The following is a 23,745-nucleotide window of genomic DNA, read 5'->3' as shown; positions in this document are numbered from 1 at the left end:
AATCTTATATTCTCTACACTTTTCGGTTAATTGTACCATAGTAAAAGATGTGGTCCATTTTTGAATATCATTTGTAAAAATCTGTTTGTTGCCTACTAATATTTTCATTGCGGCTGCCCTCAATTCATGCGTAGATGACTCATGTTTTGTATAAATGACTCGAAAGTTTTATATAGAAGGGAGAGTCCACATATAGATCCGTTACTGGTGTACTTTCAGTTACCTTTTTCAGTATTAACAAGGTTTGATATGTTTTCTATGCCTTTGTATCTTCCCTCTCCTTCAGATACCTTGTATATCAGTTCCTCAATGCCTTCACAATTGAACTACCTAAAGATCTCCTTTCAATGTGCTGGGTTTCATTTCACTGTTTTTCCCCTCCTTGCTCTCTAGGCCATTTCTACCCTCTCCCTAGGCACTTTGAGAGTATAATGTTATGGTCCAAATATGATGGTTCCACTGTTTGTAATGGGAGACAACAGTTTCCTAATGGCTGCATAAGTTGTGGTACATGATTTTTAAAACATGTTAAGATTTCAATTAACTAACCAATGCAGAATGGAGTGAGTAGAACCAGAATAATAATTTATATCATAATATCAAAATTATTAAAATGAACATTTTTAGGATCTTTATAAATTCATGAAGAATGAAATGAGCAAACTGTTTATATAATGACAACACTGTAAAGTTTTAACAAGTTTCATCATTAATCCTCTAGAATCATGAAGAGTTATTGTATCATTCGTGGTTCTTAGAACTTTCAAAGTTATAATGTTACTGGTGTACTTTCAATTATCTTCTTTGGTATTAACAAGGTCTGATCTTTTTTCTATCCTTTGTTAAAGCTAATGAATTTAGGGTACAAAATAAGACATATAGACATGCAAACATAGACACATATAAGTGTGTGTGTGTGTGTGTGTGTGTGTGTGTGTGTGTGTGTGTGTGTGTACAGCCAGGGAAGGAATTATTTGTTTTGATTATTCAAATTTAAAGAAATTTGGTTTTTCTCTCTTTTTTAAAAAATGAGGTGGGGGAAATGTGAGAGAAAATATCATCTGCTAAATTTGTGTAATGGAAAGATAGGAGTCCTACAGATATGAAATGTTGCATATATTTTCAGATAAAGTCACTGTCTTTTTAGCTTTACTTTGTTACAAGATCTCTGAAAACTGGAATAATCTATGAATGTATGTGATATAAAAACAAAACTGAATAAATCAATATCAATAAAACTGAAGGCAACCAGAAAAAAAAACACTCATACATTGACATCAGAGGAAAAAAAAGAAAACAACAATTCATTTAAAAAGGTTTTACACCCAGGCATTCTGGAGAGCAATTTGGAACTATGCTCAAAAAGTTATCAAACTGTGCAAACCCTTTGATCCAGCAGTGTTTCTACTGGGCTTATACCCCAAAGAGATGCTAAAGAAGGGAAAGGGACCTGTATTGCCAAAATGTTTGTGGCAGCCCTGTTTGTATTGGGCAGAAACTGGAAACTGAGTGTATGCTCATCAATTGGAGAATGGCTAAATAAATTGTGGTATATGAATGTTATGGATTATTGTTCGGTAAGAAATGACCAGCAGGATGATTTCAGAAAGGCCTGGAGAGACTTACATGAACTGATACTGAGTGAAATGAGTAGGACCAGGAGATCATTATATACTTCAACAACAATACTATATGATGATGAATTCTGATGGACGTGGCCATCTTCAGCAATGAAATGAACCAAATCAGCTCCAATAGAGCAGTAATGAACTGAACCAGCTACACGCAGCAAAAGAATTCTGGGAGATGACTAAGAACCATTACATAGAACTCCCAATCCCTATATTTTTGTCCACCTGCATTTTTTATTTCCTTCACAGGCTAATAGTATACTATTTCAAAGTCTGATTCTTTTTACAGCAAAGTAACTGTTAGGACATGTATACTTATATTGTATTTAATATATACTTAATATATTTAACATGTATTGGTCAACCTGCTATCTGGGGGAGGGGGTGGGGGGAAGGAGGGGACAAATTGGAACAAAAGGTTTGGCAATTGTCAATGCTGTAAAATTACCCGTGCATATAACTTGTAAATAAAAAGCTATAATAAAAAATAAAAAATAAAAAGCTTTTACATATCTTCTCTGTCTTTCTCTTGTTTTTGGTTTTTCAATTTTCATTTGAGGATGAAAAATGATGACATTGCTTAGATGCATATCTTACCATGTTTTCTTTAAACTATTTTAAACTATCTTTAAATTCTCTTTAACTATGTCTTTGATATATGGGATAAGAGAGGTCATAATTGTTCAGCATATTATGGCATGATTATGTATGATTACAGGTACATTTATATCACATCAAATGAGGTATTATCTGCAAAGCATTTTGCATACTGCCTGGCACACAATAGGTGCTTAATAAATATATCTCCCCTCCTCCTGAAAAAAAACTTCTAGTCCAGTTTTACCTGTCAGTTAGCTCTCTGAATTTGACATGTAAGCCAAGATATTGGCTAACTGAAGGCCTTTCTGGGTCCTGTAGAATTGAATATTTTGATTTTAACAATGACTATAATAATTTCATCCATTACTTTAATTCATGTAAATTAAGTGCCCCAACATATAAAACATGAAAAGAATGTATACAAAATAGGTAAAAATAATTTGAGAAAGAAAAAAAGATTACTATGATAAGATCTGTTCTTTAGGAAAATTATTTGGGCAGTTATATGAATGGATAGAGACTTGAGACTGAGAACCCTATCAGAAGACTATTGCCAAGTCCAAATGAGAGGTTTGAACAGAAAGAAATGGATGGATATGGGAGATGTTGAATGGATAGAATAAGAATTTACAATTAATTAAATGTATAGAGTAAAAGAAAATAAGCATTTGAAGCTGACATTGGAGTTGAAATCCAGATGGCAGGAATGATGGTAGTGCCCTGGACAGAAATAGGAAAATTTGGGAGACAGATTATGCCTGGGGAAACTAGTGATAAGAAGAGAGGAGATTTGGTTAAGGTTTTGCCAATGAGGCTAGGATGACAGGAAAAGATAATGCCGAATGTTGCAGGGGATGTGGGAAAATTGGGACACTGATACACTGTTGGTGGAATTGTGAATACATCCAGCCATTTTGGAGAGCAATTTGGAACCATCAAACTGTGCATACTCTTTGATCCAGCAGTGTTATTACTAGGTTTATATCCCAAAGAGATCTTAAAGAAGGGAAAGGGCCCTGAATGTACAAGAATGTTTATGGCAGCCCTCTTTGTAGTGGCCAGAAACTGGAAACTGAAGGGATGCCCATTACTTGGAGAATGGCTGAATAAATTTCAGTATATGAATGTTATGGAATATTACTGTTTTGTAAGAAATGACCAGCAGGATGATTTCAGAAAGGCCTGGAGAGACTTACATGAACTGATGCTGAGTGAAATTAGCAGAAGCAGGAGATCATTATATACTTCAACAACAATACTATATGATGATCTATTCTGATGGACCTAGCCATCTTCAGCAATGAGATGAACCAAATCAGTTCCATTTGTTCAATGATGAATAGAACCAGCTACACCCAGGGAAAGAACTCTGGGAAATGAGTGTGAACCACTACATAGCATTTCCAATCCCTCTGTTTTTGTCCGCTTGGATTTTTGAATTCCTTCACAGGTTAAATATATATTATTTCAAAGTATGATTCTTCTTATGCAGCAAAATAACTATATGTCTATGTATACATATATTGTATTAAACATATACTTTAGCATATTTAACATGTATTGGTCTACCTGCCATCTGGGGAAGGGGGTGAAGGGAAAGGGGAAAAATTGGAACAAAAGGTTTTGCAAAGGTCAATGCTGAAAAATTACCCATGCATAGATCTTGTAAATAAAAAGTTATAATAATAATAAAAAATGAATAATTTAGTTGTACCAGGGAAAGTGTTGGCCATTTCCCTTCTTCCAGTTTCTCAATAAGCAATAGATACGGTGTAAATGACTGATATTGGAGACACTCTAAAATTAAGCCTTCATTAACTATACAACTTTATCATCATATCCATAGAGTTTGAGATAATGTATCAATGAATAACAATTTTTGTGACTGATGCTTTAAAGATTATTTCAGAACTATATGCTTACTTAAGCAAAGCTCATTCTACTATCAAGATGCTTGTAGCAATAATCTCATGTAAGCCATCACTACCATAATGACCACCAGCTACCATTATAGAGCTATGGCAATGATTTAATCTATTTTATTATAGAGACTTCATGAAAAAGTTCATCTGTCATGTAAATACACATAATACTTTTAATCTCATAATATTAGGGCTATAGTTATGTTGTCTGCATATTAATTCAATTAAATTACACATAATAAGGCTACTAGGTAAAAATGCTGGTATCTTGTCAGTGCAAATTTCTTTGGAAAATAAAAAATGTATTGGATTAGGTCATCCCCCCCAAAAAAACCCACAAATGGGGAAATTGTAAAAAAATAGTTTTTCATATTTTGTCAATAAAGAGTCCAATTACAATAATAGTGGGTACAAACTGGCAAGATGATGCCTGTGATATGTTGTGTTAGTAAAAATCAGGTAAAATTAGGGACAATGGTGATTTTATTTTTTATTTTTTGGTGCTGACAAGTTAAAAGACACCAAGCTCAACAATGAGATGATTTTTTTTGAAAGCATAAAGATTAATTGGGAGATGAGTGTTATCAGTCTGTGATTATTAATCTGATTATCATCTTGGAGAGACTTACATGAACTGATGCTAAATGAAATGAGCAGAACCAGGAGATCATTATATACTTCAACAACGATACTGTATGAGGATATATTCTGATGGAAGTGGATTTCTTCGACAAAGAGAAGATCTAACTCAGTTTGGACAAAAGCAGCTACACCCAAAGAAAGAACACTGGGAAATGAATGTAAACTGGTTGCATTTTTGTTTTTCTTGCTGGGTTATTTTTACCTTGTGAATCCAATTCTTCCTGTGCAACAAGAGAACTGTTTGGTTCTGCACACATATTATATTATATCTAGAATACACATATTTAACATGTATAGGACTGCTTGCCATATGGGGGAGGGGGTGGAGGAAGGGAGGGAAAAAGTCAGAGTAGAAGTGAGTGCAAGGGATAATGTTGTAAAGAAATTTTTTTCAAAATAAAAAAAAAAATATCCATCTGAGCATGAAAGCCTGGGTCACATAGCTGAAAGGGAACCAGCCTCCAAACTCTCAAGTCATAGAAACTGGGTTTAAAAACCACCTCTGCCCCTTATTTCTTATAAAAGTTTGATCAAATTACTTAGCTCTCTTTGTCAATAAAATGGATACAATAGCAGCTCTTACAATGCCTACTTCATAGGCTGTTTGGAAACTTCAAAATACTACACAAATAAGTTGTTATGGTTATAACTTCAACATTTTAAAAAAATGAGTTCATAATGATAGCCATCAAGAAAAGATTAAAATATTCAACAGAAATTGTGTTAAGAAAACCATTTTAGGAAGATTTAATTTTTATAACTTTTCTTTAAATTGCACCACTTTAAGTTTAACTTTTAGCTATCTGGAAAACTCATCTAAACCAACAGACCACTTCTCAAAGGACAATGAGCTTTTACTTTATTCCACAGATGAAAGGCTAAAAGTGAAATGAGACAATCTACACTTTGTCACCAGCTCCTTTTAAAAACCAACCAGCTAATCAACAAAAAACTCTTCTCCTGAGTTAGCTTATATGCCTATCAAAGATAGGGCAGGGGCAGGGAAAAGAAATGTACATGACAATTTAATTATATATTTTAAAAAAAATATCAAGTACAAAATCAATTTGCATGTACAATCATCTTTTTTTATTATATCATGTTACAAAAATAGTTGTTTTATTCCATAAATTAAAACTAAAGATAGTTTGAACAAAATGCATTAGAAACTAGTTAACTATTTTATTTTATTATTATTATGTATTTCAATACATTCAACTCACCAAAGAGTAAAATCAGTCCAATAATACATAGCAAATGCATGTTCAGCTTTTTTTAAAAAGGAACTTATTGCCCTTTTTTCAAGTTTCTTCAAAATTCCATAGGACAAAGTGGTAAAATATGAGAAATTTGCCCACAATTTATTTATTTATAAATTTAAAAAAAATATTTATTGAGTTCATAAACTCAATGTATAAGAATAAAAAAGAAATAAGAAAAAGGTATAAGGTTAGAATGATGAAAGAAACAATTAAACCATATTATGTTATCAAGTTTAAATTATAAGAAATTAGCACTCATTAAGAAAATTCAATAACTTTATAGAAAACCTTTCTTTTAATTACTTCTCTCCATATAATACAACAAGTCTTTTCATTGGGTACAACATAATTTCTATGAAGGAAATTAAAAATCAAAATACATCTCCTTTTCCACAATCTATTCCTTTAATCTAATTGTGAAGGGCTTTTTATTTTTCTGCTAAAATTATTTTTTATATTTTTCTAGATGTTTTAAAAAAAATACAAAAATACTTCTTTGCTATTTTTCTCTTTGCTCACCAAACTTTCTACCAATAACTTTCTTGTAGTAAAGGAAATTCTGCCCAAATAATATTATACCAGAGCACAAAGAGCTTTGAATAGCCTGAGAAGCTTACTTAATTAGCAAGTGCTCTTTAGTTATAAGCATTATGAAAGCATTCAAAGATCATTCATGACATTAAAGATTAGATTCAAAAAAATTAGTTCATGGTGAACACACACACACACACTTCTCTATGGTATGACAGTCAAAGAAAAATAATAAAATTTCCACTTGCAAAATAGGAAAAGTCCATAATTGAAGTAGCTAACTTGGATATGAGGTAGATATAAGATTGGTTCCTAAAGTTAATTCTTTTCATAGATTTTGGATGTCTAGATTAGAAAAATGTTACTTTAATATATTCATCTGCCTGAATATGTAATTTGAGGGCATGAAAGCTGTAAAGTGGAACAGGAATCCAAAGGTATGAAGGGGAAACAACTAGAACATGCAAAAGTAGATAAGGCAAAAACTTGTTCACCTCAAAATAATCTCCAATTTTGTCATGTGGTCAGAGGAAGAAAAGAGTTGCTATCATTCACTTCATCTTTTTTAAAAACTTCCCTACAATATCCAATCTAAGGTCACAATGCACTTTGGTCAAGAATTATTGTTATTAATATCTTAATCTATGCCTACTCTGGTAATTAGAAAGAATATTGAATAGTCAACTAAAAACAAAGGTATTCTATATTCAGATAAATCTAGACAAAAAATCTTTCAGATTTAAGAGTCTCCTCTTTGAACAAATGATGGAAAAACCATAACAGTTTTCTTCTCTGTAAATCAATTTTAAACATTCCTGACAATTTCCATTAGTTTCCCTGCTTAAAGTGTAACAATCTACTTCAACAAGACTCTGTTAAATATTGCTGTATTTATTATGTTAACTAATAGGCTAAACCTAATGTTTCTTAGCCAAGAATTAGGGTCATTCTTTTAACACCAGAATGTTAAACCTTGGGAAAATATGTAATAATGAACTTGCAAAAAAATAAATTCTGGAATTAGTTTCCTTCTTGGTAAATTTAATTCCAAATCACTGATCTCAACTAAAATTTTAAAATATAAATATTTTCAAGTTAAATCTAAGGTACTGCATTTACTGAGACTCTCCATTATTCTTGCCTTGTCATTCTCTACTAGGAATCAGAAACTATAAAAATAAGCTAAATATCTAATACCTAGGACCATTAAAGATGTTCAAGCTAAACACTACCTACTATTCTGACCTGCAAAACTTTCAAATAAACCAAATCTCTAAAGGCTACTACATACTTTTTCATCTTTTTTTATAACTGGCAAATTGGAAAGAAACAGGAGATAAAAAGTAAAAGTATGAAGTCACTAAAATTATACATAACTTGTCCATTTCCAAATGAGAAAGGCAGAAAACATGATACTTTAGCTAACCTCATAACGATTCCCTTAATAAATTATTTTAAAATCAAACTCCCTTTTTGTATTTTGAGCTTTGATATAATACATTTTAGTCTTTATTAGCTTTTGTGATCTCTAGGATCATTGTTGAAATACTGGAATAGAACTGAGGTTACAAAACTGTGGGTATACTTCTCTAAGTGCTTATCAAAATAAGAATCTAAAAGAAGATTAAAGATTCCTACAGGGACTGAATTATAGTAATATCTATTCTAGATAAAACACTTTACAAATTTGCCAGCTTCATTCAGTAAAAAAAAAAATCTCTCATTTTGAGACACTCACAGAATATGTATCATTTCAATGTTTTATAGAACATAGCATTATGGTCATTTCTTCCAATGGCAGGGTAAAGGAATTGTGATTTCATTGATACAGGGACCATCCTTTCTTCCCAGGGAAGAAACTGTTTACATCAATCAGGACCTGTACCTAACTTATTCACAAGTCAAGATATCACTGATCTTCATCAAAAAAGAAAAATTAACAATAACAAGAGAAAACAACAATCTTAGATAGTTGTCTGGCAAACAGAGAGATTTAATGAATTGCTCAAGGTTATGAAGCTAATGTGTATTAGAGGCAACACTTGAAACCAGGTCTTCTTGGCTGCAAAAATGGCTTTCTATCTACTATACCATACTGACTCTCAAGATCATTCACTGTCTAAATAAAAATCACCCTGATGATTTCAAACAGTTAATAGGAGTTGTATCCTGGACACAACCTCTTGACCCATTCATTATCAAAGGCCCTTGTAACAACAGGTAAAATACTATATCACTGTATTTGAAATCAAAAGAAATGCTGATTATCTACTATATAAAAACATTTGGAGATATACTTGATACATTATCTTTTTCTGTCTTACCTTTTATTATCAGATTTGGCTTTTAGATTGATGACCTTATCAACATATAACATATAAACCCCTTAAATCTAGTATCAAAGTATTTCAATACATTCAACTCACCAAAGAGTAAAATCAGTCCAAATAATACATAGCAAATGCATGTTCAGCTTTTTTTTAAAGGAACTTATTGCCCTTTTTTCAAGTTTCTTCAAAATTCCATACGACTAAGTGGTAAAATATGAGAAATTTGCCCACAATCAAAGCTTGGTGCAATTAAGAGATTATTATATAAGACAAACTATTATCACAAATTAAAATATCTTCTTAGCTCATGTATGGTAGTTCTTTATCTGGCTATTGGATGGTTTCTCCAAATTTTAGTGACAAGAAAAAACTCAAATTCAGAAGGCCTAACTTTCTGGAGAAAATACTAACAGCCTTTTAATTTTTAAATGGAAATGTTTTGCCATCAATTTCAGTGCTTATGTTGTATGATTGCTAAAATCATATATGAAGTTATGTGAAAAAAGTTTTATTATACTTGTTTTTGTTTCTCTTTTGAATGGAAAACCAAAAGAAGCCAGCATTTCCTCAATCCAATTCAGCAGAGATTGTCTAAATAGCCATGATTAAGTCCAACAAGGGCTATATGCAATCATAAAATCTGAATTCAAATCTTTGCTCTACTGTCTATTTACTATGTGAGTGATAGTAGATAAGTTACTTCCCTACTGAGTTTCAGTATCCAGACCTGATAATCTCCAGAAACCATTCCAACTTTATATTTTTATATTACAATGAGTAAAGGAAATGCTAGCACACCATCAGAACATCACTGAAACTGATGAGTATTCCAATTAAAGTAAAAGTAAAAGATTTTTTAAAATCTACTTCATTGGGGGTTGGGAGCTTAATAACATTCCTCTGATAATACAAATTCAGGTATGTACACATGGAAATAAGCAGCTCTTTGTAATTGTCTCAAATTCATTTCCAAGTAATTCTTCCTGAAATAAATCAACATATAAATGCCTATGGTAACTTGACTATACACTACAGTAGAAAGGAAACATTGGCAAGAAGTTGTAATACAGTCCTCATAAAAAAAATAGAATAATTTATGTTTAAAGAAGTGCTTTTTAAAGTAACTAAACTTTATTTTACTGGGTAGATTCTTTAAGACAATAATCAGGTAGTAGATTTTGATTTACTACCCTTAAGCTTACCTGAGAAATGCAGATTGGTATCTTCAGTTTAAGAAGTATATTATCTGTAGATAGATCTCCAAAGTACACCACATACATTCTTCATCTTCTTAATTACTCACAATTTCTTGAGTTCATGAACAGAGAAACTCCTTGTTTCCAAGCTTGCATCTACCAAACAATCTCAGCTCCAACAATATGTTTTTCTGACAGGTCATGAATAAGCAAGCCAGATGTTTCTGATCTCTAAAAGAATAAGAGGGGGAAAATACAATTAAGATCACAGAATCTTCGAATTAGAAGGGTCTTCTTAGGCCAACTAGTCCCATCTTCTTAAATTGTGGTTCATAACCCCATATGGAGTCTTGTAACAATGTGGAGGCTATGAAATTATGATTTATTATCAGTAAATGCTTGATTTGTATACATATTTTATATACCCACATATCTAGGGTCATGTAAAAATTTCTCAGGTGAAAAGGCATCATGAGTAAAAAAAGTTTAAGAATTCCTGGTCTAATCCAGCCCCTATCTGAAGCATAAATCTCTACAATATTCTCAATAGTCATTTCACCTATACTTGAACAAAGTATTTATCAAAGTAATGATCTAAAAGGACATAAAGATTCCTATAGGGACCAGATTCTAGGACAAAGACTTTATAAATCTGCCAGCTTTGTTCAATAAAAAAGAACTCTCATTTTGAGACACTCACAGAATAGGTACTCGTCTTGATGTTTTACAGATGATGATGATTCCTACTAGTTAGAAAATTTACTATCTCCCAAGAAAGCCCATTCTGTTTTGGAACAGCTCTTAATTATTGGGAAGTTCTTTCTCATATGGAACCCAAATGTGCCTCCTTTGCCATGTATTCACTAGCCTCTCCCTTTCCTTCTTTCTCTCCCCTCTCCCTCTCCTTCTTTCTTTCTCTCTCTCTCTCTCTCTCTCTCTCTCTCTCTCTCTCTCTCTCTCTCTCCCTTTTTCTTCTCTGAATCTCTTCTCTCTCTTTCTGTCTGTCTCTCAGTCTCTATCTGTCTTCGTGTGTGTGTGTATGTATGTATGTGTGTCTTCCTCTCTCTGTCTTTCTTTCCCTGTCTCTCTGTAGCTCTGTCTCAGTCTGTCTCTGTCTCTATCTCTGTGTTGTCTGTGTGTGTGTGTGTCGCTGTTCTCTCTTTGTCTCTCTGTGTCTCTGTTTCTGTTTCTCTGCCTCTATTTCTCTCTGTTCCTCCCTCTCTCCTTCTTTTCCCCCCTCTGTCTCTCTCTCTGTCTCTCTCTGTCTGTCTCTCTGTCTCTGTCTCTCTCTTCCTCCCTTCCTCCCTTCCTCTGTCTGTCTGTCTGTCTGTCTCCCTCTCCCTTCTTCATTCTTTCTCTATGTCTCTCTCTCTTTTTCACCCCTGAGGCCCAAAGACAAAAAGTCTAACCCCTCTTCTCTAGGATACCTTCTCAAATAGCTGAAAACAGAAAATCAAGTCTTCTTTAAAAGTCTTTTTTTCTTTGAACTAAATATCCAACTTCCTTTAACCAGTTCTCAAATGTCATGGCACATTCGCAAGTCCCATAACCTTCCTGATCACCCTCTCTGGAGGTTTTCCAGCTTATCAGTTGATTGTTTTTTAGCCCAAATAAAGGACTTGACATTTATCACTATGAAATTTCATCTTATTAGATTCATTCCATCATTAAAACCTGCAGAAATCTTTTTAGATGCTGATTCTCTCATCCAATAAGACACTTTTACTTGCCAATGAAAAAACTAGGCTTCTGACAATTGATATCAAGTTTTTCCAAGGTCATATTTCTACTGAAAAAAAAGTTGAATAACCAAAACTGAATCCAAATGTGATTTAAGAAAAAGTGAAAGAAGGGCCCTGCAAAATTCATATAGTCTATACAATCTGCCCAAAGATAGTTTTCAAGTTTTTACTGCCTATCTATTGGGGTTTATTTTGGGGGTAGACAATTCAGATTAGATGATCTGCCCACTGACACACAGCCAATGACCTAATTATTGCAGCGGCTACAGAGCCAGCAAGATCAGGATTTGAGTCTTCCCACTGACAAATACTGTTTGAAAAATCTGGGCAAAGCAAAGCACTTAGCCTCAAAAACAACCACCTAGAGTATAAATTATAGATAAACTGCCATTCTTCAATGACACTGTGGAACTAATGTGGATACAAACCTAGATCTTGTCCTTCTGAGCAGCAGATCCAAATATAAGTCATAGGTTGATGTTATCCAGAAACCAATGAGAACATGAATTGGTTCAAGTAAACCCAGATATGCAATTTATTAATAGCAATGAGCAATGACAGTTTTCAAAAGATTTTCACATTCACCAACTCAGTGATCTCTTCTTGTTGTTAATACTGTGTTCTTACAAATCTATTTGTGAAATTCTTCTAGTAAAACATAAATTCCTTGAGAGCTGGAACTACTTTTTCTTTGGGTCTATGTCTCTGCATTGCTGTTCCCTAGCCCAGGATCTTACACATAAATGAACATTTAATAAATGTTTGCTGAAATGGTGAATTGACTAAGCAGGAATTCAACAGACAAAAGAGGGAAGGATAACATTCTAAGTAAATAAAATATTTTGAATAAAGATATGAAGCCAGGAAACTCAGTTTAATTCAGCAAAGACTTATAAAGCACCTACAACATTCACTGTGCCAGATACTACAAAGTCATGTTCAGGACACATTTAATAATTTGAAAGCAACAACATAAGATAGGTTCAAAGGACAGGATCATCAGATCACCAAGAGCCTCGAATAGCACCAGAACCGCCTAATCAATCTGAAAAGCAGAGAAAAAGAGCACATTCTGCACAAAGAAAATTTTTGTAGATATTGGACTGTATGGATTAGAAGGAGAAAAATTAATAAAGGAACAGCACTGTGGTATAAGAGGAATGCTGTCTGATTGGACAAGTTAGCTTCAGACCCCAAGTCTGGAATTTACTACTTGGGTGATTTCCAGCAAGTCAGATCACTTCTTCATTTGTTTGAGATGAGGACTTAAATTCAAAGGTTCCTTCTAGTTCTCAGTCTATGACTTCTTAGGTTTTTGTACCCCATTCTGCTTACCCATCCACTAACTGGGTAAATCTGAGCAAGCTGTGCCCCTTCTATGAGCTTTGGTTTAACATTTGAAAAAAGACAAGACAACTACCTGAATTCTAAAGGGCAACTTCTTCAAATTCTAAGAGTCTGGAATTCTAGGAAGGGGACAGAATGCTTAAAGAGCTTGACAAAAAGATCTAAATCCAGTATCTAGTTTAAAATGAAATTCCAAGTACTTATCTAATAAGTGTCTGTGAAAGACTCTTATTTCCACAGGAGACAGGTTTGATGGTAAAAGAAATAGAACAAGTAATATGGATAAGTTAAAAGGAGAAAGATTTGGAAACAAGTAGGATACATTATACAACAAATATCAACAGAGTAGCTCTAACAGACAGATGTAGGGGTGCTAAAGGGGTGCCAATAAATTTAAGGATATAAAATTCCCAAGAACTTTGAAGTTGTGGTGAAGAAGCCATTTTGGAAGTGGACATAGAAATAGTTTTTAAACACACTTTATAGGTCTACAATAACTTGGTTTATGAGTATAAACACATTGTTTATAACTCAGTTCAAATTTTCATGTGAATAAACTAAGGTTACATTAATCAATAAATATGAAAGTGCCCCCCAAAAAAGTATCCCCTGGAAGACAATTCCATTCCTTCATTTGAGAATAAGGGAGTTTAAAACAAAAGTCCCCAAAGCATGTATCTGTGTAAAATCAGAATACAGCAGAGTTCCCCTCAATGAATTTCCCCTCCCATCATACCATTATAGTAATTCTTTTTAACAAAATGACATCCTGGGGGAACATCATAGTTGAAACAATGTGACCACAATGACTTCACTATTGAAAATCTAAATGGTTTCCTTTTCTTTTCAGCACGTCCTTCTATGATATTTATTGAGAACCCATTATGGAGGGAGGCAGAGAAGAGAAATGGAGAAAAGGAAAAGGAGAAGGCGAGAAGAAGAGGAGAAAAAGAAAATCAGAGGAAGGATTTATCAAGCACCTGCTGTTTGCCAGGCATCTTATTAAGCATTTTACAAATATTATCTCATTTGCTCCTCACAACCCTGAAAGGTAGATAGTTATTATGCCATTTTATAGTTAAGGAAACAGATAAAACACAGAATAAGTGATTAGCCTGAAATTCACACAATTAGGAAGTATCAGAGACTGAATTTGAACTCAGACCCAATGCTTTATCCACACTAGCTGTCTTATGATCTGTGTGACATAATATACTGTCTGTATTGGATTTAGTCTCTTCAAATGAGCACATTATCTACTATTTTCCCAAAAAAAAATATTTCTGACAGTTGCCTACTTTCCCCTTTTCAACACTTTTCATTTTGAGCCAACTGAGGTAAAGTCTGGCTTCTATGATTACCAAAATCTAACTTCTCTCTAACACCTCCTAATTCCTTTTTCACTAAAAGGGTCCTAAATAGTGCCTAGACAGAGAAAGGGATGAGGGTGGATTGACAAGAGGGAATGGGTAGCATTTAAATATTTAAAACCTAGGAACTTCAATTCTTCAACCAGAAGAGCTTCCTAAATTCAAAGTAAACAGAACACTCAATTTTATAGTTATCAAAAACTTTAACTTGTTCCAAAGCCTTTCAATTGGCTAAAAAAATATTGAATTACTAAGTGTTATTTGAGCTGGTCTTTTCATATTCAATTCTCTTTTGAAGACATGAGTAATTTTAGAACAAAATTCTAAACAGTCCAGTGGTGGTTAGAATAGTTAAACATGTACAATAATGAAATGTTTTAACGTTTTGTAGGAATTCCCAACCCAGGTTTCTGAATTATTTTTTTGGTAACTAAAAACGAGTTTCATAATATGTGGGAAGGATTTCCCCAATAGATGATCAAGGACAATACCCCTTTCTAAAGTCTCTCATCAAATGACACTAAGGTGATCAACATATCATTCTAAAAAAGTTTTTTTTAAACTTTGCCCCTACTTATTGAGTTCTAAAATTTCATGAAAAAAATATATATTCTGAAACACCTAGAGAAGGCAATTTTAGAAATTATTTTCCAAAAATACAAATGGGGGAAGAGAGCACAACAAAAATAGTTAAATTAAGAGGTTTCTGTTATCAGAAAAATTATTTTATGTGGAACTTATTTCCAAATGATTGCTGTTATTCAGCCACTTCAGTCATGTACAAATTTTCATGACCCCATTGATATTTTCTTGGCAAAGATACTGAAATGGTTTCTTTCTTCAGCTTATTTTATAGATGAGGAAACTAAATTAGAATCACACATCTAATTAATGTCTGAGGCTAGAGTTGAACTCTGGAGGTTGAATATTCTTGACTCCAAGTTCTGTACTGTAGCTACTGGGCCACCTAGATGGCTTATTCCCAAATGATACCAAAACTAATAAGGCACTGTTGCACTGGGGGAAAAACACATAGATGAAATATTGTGGAAAACACATGACAAGTTCAAGAAGTTAGTGATTATATAAGAGCTAAAGGAAACATTAAACCAACTCTATACCTTTGAATCCACCTATAAGATAAGGGCCTGAAAGACCTTAGATTGGATCTAAAAGATCAGATAATGGACACAGAAGAATCTTTATTAAATTTTCAAATAAAACTCACAATACAGACAGAGGGCTCCTCCATTAGTTAGTGAATCTCTGGCAAATGTGAGAAGGGGATACTGTGCATGTTCAGGCTGACATTTATAATTTTATATTCAGAATTATAGTACTTTTATAAAAATCTAGAAGGCCAGAGGGAATATAATTGATAGGGGGGGGGATCTAAATACCCAACACACCCATTTCATGTGAAAGACATAGCAGTTCCATGACACCAGGAAACAATGGCTGGCACAGTTGGTCTGGCATAAGCTCCAGAAGCTGTCAGTGCTCTCTTGAAAGCAAATGACGCCTCTTATCCCACAGATCTCTGTCTTCATACTTCATTTAACAAACACTACAATGGACAGTGGAAGAAAGCTATGAGAAAGAAAAAGGCTGCCAAAACCCAGAATATCTCAGTATTCCACCTCTTTTCTATAAGAGAAGGTACAATCACAGAAAAAGGAGAGAACGGTTATCAGTTGGATTCAGGAAAATTGTTTATACAGTCTAAAAAAAAAGGAAAAATCTAACACATATAGCACGACTATCACTACAACTGTTGTGGTACAACAGCTAGATAGGATTTCCTCATTTCCTTTTAAGGACCAGTTACCACTCATGGAACAAGGTGCTATTTTGTAAAAGGAGACTGTATATAAGTAGTTCTGCACAGCAAAATAAATTAAGACTGAAGAATAAGCTACTGAACTACTGACATAAAATTGACTTTCTTCTGTTTTATCTGGGTTTTCTTTAATCTGTGAAATTTTTCTTCTGAAAAAGATGGGAAGGAATTGGGAGGCAGGAAACAAGTCATGCTGCACAATCAAAGATGCCCTAATGACTGTCACAGGAAATATAATATATATGGTATAGTGCACTAGTTTGGAAGTCTGAAAATATGGTTTCATATACCAGCTCTCAGACTTAACTTCTTTTCCTTACATGTATTTACCTACATAGAAAGCAGAACAGATGATGTCTAAGTAAGCTCCTGATCCTATAACCTAGAAAAGCCATAAAATAATCACAAGTTCAAAGGTCCTGAGACAGGAAAAATTTAAGGTAGGCCTTTTTAAAAAGGCTATGAAATATATAATTTAGATTTTAAAAAAGCATGGTCTTGTATTGTAATTATTTCCTAAAACTACTGATAGCATCAAATACTTTATATCAAAAATATTACTGTTGATCCCTAACTTCACTGTTAGATATTCATTTTCTTTGGAATACACCTTCAATGCTGATGATTTGGAAGAAGCATATGAACAAGATCTTAAATAATACATTTATTTTAACAAATTTCATTACAATAAAGCAATTTGCTTACTTGTTGAACTACTGATAGACTTTTTTATTCATACAGGAAATCCATTTTAATCACTCCACAGTTTAATGATCCTTTCATATAACAGCAACTTTTAAAATACCATGTTTTTTTTTTTTTTTTATGTTTGTAATTCACCCATTCATCAAGCTCTGAGTGTCTATTGTAATTCTCTTAATCTGTCACCTTAAAGCTAATGCAGGCCTGCCATCTAGTGGCTTAATGGGTAATTGCAGGGTTTCAAATCTACCAGTCATCCTAAATAGGGGAGGAGAAGGGAAAGAAAAGAAAAATACAGCTTTTCTAGTGAGGATTATATTTTTAAAGTATGAAAAAATTTCTGAGAATTTCCTAAACAATATATGCATATATATAAACATCTATATACATATCAGCTAAACTCATATATTTAAAAGTTGTTGATAGCTAATTTATAGTCAGATTTATAAAGAAGGCAATTATTGCAATGCAAACCATGTAAGTGCTTAATAATAATGCTTCTTCTTTCATTCATTTATTCAAGGGAAAATGAAATACACTGATTAGGTTTATAGGTAAGAAAAAGATGGTTTATGTTTGCCATTTTCCCCCAATATTAAAAAAAAATTATAAACAGATATAGCCAACAGCTATACTATAGTCTGCTCACTGAAAAAGCTACTTCAATTATGGGTGAGGAAGCGCAGTAAACAAAAAATCCTACTTCATTTTAAGGGAGAGTAACATTTTTCATATTCAAAAAATTTACCAAGGTGCCAAAACTCTGGGTATCCCAATTTTTCTAAAGTGAAAAAAAATTTTTTTAAAAACTCAGACATAATGATTCATATTAAAATTGGAGTATTTCATCTTAAGATATCCTGCCTCCTTTCTTTACTGTCTAAAAGTTCCCCAAATGTTTAATCAAAGAAAGTTTTTAAGCCATACAGCAAAAAACTAGGCTCCTATCACTATGCATCAGTCTTGGTGATCATAATTGGTGATTCAGAACAAGTCAGTTTCTCTGACTCTATTTCCTCATCCACAAAATGGGGATAATAAGAACATGTACTTTACAAGATTGTTGTGAAAATCAAATGGGATAACATATGCAAAGCACTCTGCAACTTGTAAAACACTGTATTTTTTTGTCATTGTATTCAATCACCTCTTTTGAGACCTCATTTGGGGTTTTCTTGGCAAAGGTACTAGTGTTTTGCCATTTCCTTCTCCAATTCATTTTACAAATGAGGAAACGGAGTGAACTGCCCGGGATTATAGAGTATCTCTTGTCACATTTGAACTCAGGAAGATAAGTCTTTCCTGCTCCAGGATGAGTACTCTATTCATCTAGCTGCCCCAAAGTATTATATAAATATCAGCTATAATTATTCATTTTCTTTATCACTCATCTGATTCACTGATACCAAAAGTGTCCTTCTTAAGAGCATCAAAAAGGAAAAATTCCTTCTACAAAAACCAGAATATGCACCAATTTCTCATTTGTCAGCTTAAAGTGTAATGTAATTAGAGCAGCTATCCTTTTATAATTTTTCAGTTTCCCCAGCACAAATAACCTAATGAAATGCAGTGTGACCACAAATCCATTCCACGTGGCAAATATAACAGTATCTTAGACTCCAAACTATGAAGTCTAAAGTCAGCTTGAACATTCTACTCTAAATGTGCCTTGAATACAATATGGTTCTTCCACATAGTACTGCCAAACAGATCTTTTTAAAAAACCCAATCTATTGTTTTCCACTATTGTGCTATTCAAAATTGCCATATGTCCAAATCACCAAATGTCCAATCACCAAAATAACCAGATGTCCAGTTACTTCAAGTATCCCAGGAGGTGATCTAATTGACAGCTCAGCACTCAGTGATACAATACTCAGGTTTGGTCTCCCCAAAAAGCATAAATACACAAAAACTGGTCATCTCTATTTAATATTAGATAACTGTATCACTTATTTCTGTAATAATAATCTTAAAGTTGACATTAAGACCTACACATGACTTGATAGTTTGATTTCTAAATATTTAACACACTTTGTTACTACTTGATTTTCATCGAGAAAGAGGAAAGAATAACAGTTGGAACACAAGCTGAGCTCTGTCCTGACACACACAAAATGATACAAGGTCTAGAGTTAGGCCTCCAGTATAATGAATAGGTCTTTTTTGGAGCATCAATATGATTAGGGCAAGAACCACAGAAGATGCAAAGGTCTGTGTAGACTGACTGACCAGTTGAACAAAAATGTTACATGGTACTCGAATCACATAGGATTATACACAGCTAGAGTTTAAAAAGAAATAATGGGCTTCTCTCCTTTTTAGCATTTGTTTAAAAAAAAACAGATGGTACCAAAAAAGCAATGATATCTTTTATCTAATAATTCTTTTAATTAGTGGGTAGTTCCTCAGAAACACTTTGCCCATCTCTCTTATTTAGATTTACATTAGCTTTAACCATAAAAAATGTCAAAAGTATTGAACCTGAAAGATACTCAGTAGTAGGAAACAAAGAATTATGATAATATAAAAAATAACCATCTAGATGATACTAGCTAAATTTAATATAATCTTTATGGTGCTGAAATTTTTACATATGTACATTAAAGGGGGAAAAACTTTGTGGTGTTGTCAATAAATGCTTTTGAAGAAATTTGTTGGTGGCTTCTAACTTTTTGAAAAAAAAATTTTAAATTTTAAGGTACTACATGTGACTAGAGTAGCAATAGCTTTCACACCAAGAAGCTACGACTATCCAGATAAATGAATTGTTACTTTCCATCAAAATGACCAGAGCATCAAAGCTACTTATTCTTATTCTATGTAGCATAAAAAGAAATCCAGAATATATCCCAGATCTAATCTATATTAACAAAAGAGCATTATTTATAAATACTGTGCAGTTCTCCCTGATAAATATGAATTTATTTCCAATATGTTCTTCAGCAAAATATCCTTTTAAAAAAAGGAAAATGAGATTATATGGATAGAACTATAAATTGTCATTTATAATCACTGCTTTACATAATAATATGTATAAATAAGAAAGCCCAGATAGTACTGACATTAATTTACGAACTTATAAAACCTAAAGTGAGATACATTCAAAATGTCTTCATGAATTGCTTTGTCATCAGGGATTAATTTTCTTTTAGAATCTCATAAAAGTAGTGATCTGATAAACTAGTAAAAATTCATTCATTGATTCATGATACCCCTGAAGGTCCTCCAGACTCAAATCCAGAATGCCTGAGTTCTGATCTTGGTTCTGATAATTACGAGCTTTGTGTCCTTGGATCTGAGCCTCTTATTTTATATGTAAGGAAAGATGGTTAAGTCTCAGAGCTAGTATATGAAACCAGATTCTCTGACTCCCAAACCAGTGCACTATCCCAAGATCTTTCTGTGCCAGTCTGTGTCCTAAATTAGGGCATCTTTGGCTGTGCAGCATGACCTGTTTCCTGCCTCTCATCTCTCCCCACCTCTCCTCTCAAAATCCTGATGAAAATTTCCATAAGTTAAAGAAATTTCAAATTTCTTTACTTTCAACATTTTCAATAATAGCTTTATCAATTAATAAGAAGCTAAACTAGAATTAGAACCCATTATACCAGGCTGCCGCACTTCCTCTTTATCTGCTTGCAAGAACTATTTTGTTCAGTTGTTTTTCAGTCGTAACTGACTCTTCCTGAATCCATTTGGGGTTCTCTCTGCAAAGGTACTGGAGTGGTTTGCCATTTATTTCTCCATCCCATTTTACAGATGAGGAAACTGAGTCATAGTTAAGTGACTTGCCTAGGGTCCCACAAGTAATAAATGTCTGAAGCTAGATTTGAACCCAGAAAGATGCTATCCATTGTGCCAGAGCTATATCAGGTAAATTTATGGACCACGTGAAAAATACACTGTTCTATGTTTTGCTTTGGCCCGACTTGCATATTGCTCACCTGGCTCTATTTATTTGCCTTTTTTCTCCTCCCAGGCTGCAAACCCCTGGGTTCTCAGAACCCACTTAAAGTTCTGCTTCATGAAGCCTATCGTTGATGAAAACCAAGTGCATATAAAATAGCTGCCTACCTCCTGCAGAGGAGCCTCTTTTACCTAACTGCAAGCCTATTTTTAGCCACAGCAACTATTGCAACGTTTCTGGGTATTTTATTGCACGTCACTATACCGACATGATTTTTAATGTACTTTGTGCGGTCGGACAGTCTGCCCATATCACAAACAAGCAAGCTGGGCTCCTTGTTCCCTCTGGACAAACTTTGAGCATTTTAAACTATCGTCCACTTCTGACCCTTCAGGATGGAAACAGCTCAGCTCCTTTGCACAATTTCCTGAGAACAACTAAGAGCCTCTCTGTGACAGCTTGACAGGACTCAGCATCTATTATAGAGCATCTTCTAGCTCTAAAATTCAATAATTCTACTACAAATTAACCAACGTACCAACTCGGGGTCAGAAAAGGTTTTTGTTGTTCTTGTTTAGTTGCTATTATGTCCTATTCTTCATGACTCTGGATCCCATCACGCCAATACTGTCTGTGGGGTTTTCTTGGAAAAGATAGTGGTTTCCTTCTTTAAGGCAAACAGGTTAAGTGCCTTATAGTAGTATTGATGGGTCAAAGTAAAGGCACAATTAAGTGATTTTTGGAGTAGAATTCCAACTGTTCTTTTTTTCTTTCTTGAAATAGAAATTTTGAATAATATTCATAATCATCATTTCTCCACTCAAATGCATTTTAACCCTTTAATATTATTTCTTAATCTGATCATCCATACAACGGGAGTATTAAGATCTAATACAAAATGAAATTTTAAATAGAATATAAATATCTCTAAATTCTTAAAAATCCAGAAATAAAATTTTCTTGCTAGTACCCTGTTTACAGTGTCTCGTGGGAAAGACCTCCCCTTTAATTCTTTACTAGAGTATAATTACTAGTCTGAAACTATCCTTAAGTGCTGTATCACCCCCAAAACCAGAGTGCTTGAACATAAGCATGCCCTACTACACATACACACACACACACACACACACACACACACACACACACAAAGAGAGAGACACAGAGACAGAGACACGAAGAGATAGAGAGATAGAGAGACAAAGAAATAGAGATACAGAGAGGGAGAGACAGAGCAGGGGAGACAGAGAAAGAGAGAGGGAAAAAGAGAGAAAGAGGGAGAAAGAAACAGAGACAGAGACAGAGATGGCGACAGAGAGACAGGCAGAGACAGAGACAAAGGGAGAAAAAGAGACAGAGAAAGACAGTGGGAGAGAGAGAGACAGAGACAGAGAGACTAAAAGAGAAACATAGAGACAGAGACAGAGAAAGATACAGAGGGAGAAAGAGAGATAGCAAAAGAAAGAAGAAGGGAGCGAGGGAGGGAGGGAGGGAGAGAGAGAAAGAGAGAGAGCAAGAGAGAGAAAGAGAGAGAGAGAGAGAGAATGTGTGTGTGTTTCACCTACAGATCCTTCTATGAACCATAGTCTAATAATTTAAATTATATAACATGTCACTGAAAAACTTTGTATTCCGTTCCCAAGGACAAGAATAAAACAATATTTAGGCCCAATATTGCTGATTTAAGCATAAATCAACTCAATCAAGAACTGGACTAGTAAGTGTTAATTTCCCTGGGGTTTCTCCATCTCTGGTAATTGCACAGTTGCCCCCAGCTGGTATCCAGCAATTCCTAGTTCTCTTTGTGGGTGAGGGTATGTAGGTGTGAGTATGAGTCAGGGAGAGGAGAGGGGGGAAAAGTGAAATAAAAATGAATATAGCTCTAAAGTGAGAAACTATATGTGCATATTAGAATGCTTATGTCACCCTGGACAAGTCACTTAAATTAAATTAGAGTTCCCTAGCTGGGAAAGTTTAAAAAAAAATGAAGTCATATAAAAATAAAATATATCAATAAAATCTTTTTTCAAAGTCCATTTTGCTCCAAAATATCCCATGTCAACTTTCTTCTCAGAAAATTGTCGAGCTGTATTTTTATACCAAGAACAAGCTACACTGAACAAACTGTTCCATCACTGATCACAGTTAGGCCCTGTTTTACTTCAAGAAGAATGCAGTTTTTATTCAAGTAGCATTAGTCTTTAATTCAAAAGGAACTCTGTATAGACCAAATCTACACCCTCCTTAAAGGTTTGAGGTGATTTTTTATTTATTTTTGAATATGTATCAAAACAACACTGCTAAAAATTAGAAGAGTAATCATAAATATTATCTCATATTTAAGTGGTATCAAATGTAGCTCTTCTCAGCAACACAATGATACAAGTCAATTCCACAGAACTCATGATGAAAAATGGTATCCCTGCCTCCAGAGAGAAAACTGATGGCATCTAAACATACATAGAAACATACCATTTTCACTTTCTTTTTTTTCATGTTTTTTTTTTCTTTTGGTCTATTTCTTCTTTCACTACATGACTAACATGGAAATAATTTACATGGTTGCATACATATAATCTCTATCAAATTGCTTACCATCTTAGGGAGAAGGGAAGTGGAAAAGAAAGCAAACTTGAAACTCAAAAAAATTTTAAATTAGTGTTAAAATGTCTTTATGTGTAATTGGAAAAAAATTAAATACTATTAAAAATGTAAAAAGATAA

The 23,745-nt window shown here is 33.7% G+C and overlaps 1 long non-coding RNA gene across 1 annotated transcript in view; it reads right to left on the bottom strand.

The window, feature by feature from the left end:
* Positions 1-23,745, bottom strand: part of LOC127564712 (uncharacterized) — a 113,282-nt gene that overhangs the window by 33,902 nt on the left and 55,635 nt on the right. The window contains exon 2 of the long non-coding RNA XR_007954342.1: positions 10,121-10,345. This is a non-coding gene — a long non-coding RNA (uncharacterized LOC127564712). The remainder of the gene's footprint in view (positions 1-10,120; positions 10,346-23,745) is intronic.

The sequence above is a fragment of the Antechinus flavipes genome, chromosome 5 (assembly GCF_016432865.1).
Source record: "Antechinus flavipes isolate AdamAnt ecotype Samford, QLD, Australia chromosome 5, AdamAnt_v2, whole genome shotgun sequence".
Classification (NCBI taxonomy): domain Eukaryota; kingdom Metazoa; phylum Chordata; class Mammalia; order Dasyuromorphia; family Dasyuridae; genus Antechinus; species Antechinus flavipes.
The sequence above is the reverse complement of the archived record's forward strand: the minus strand, read 5'-3'. Positions and strand labels throughout refer to the sequence as shown.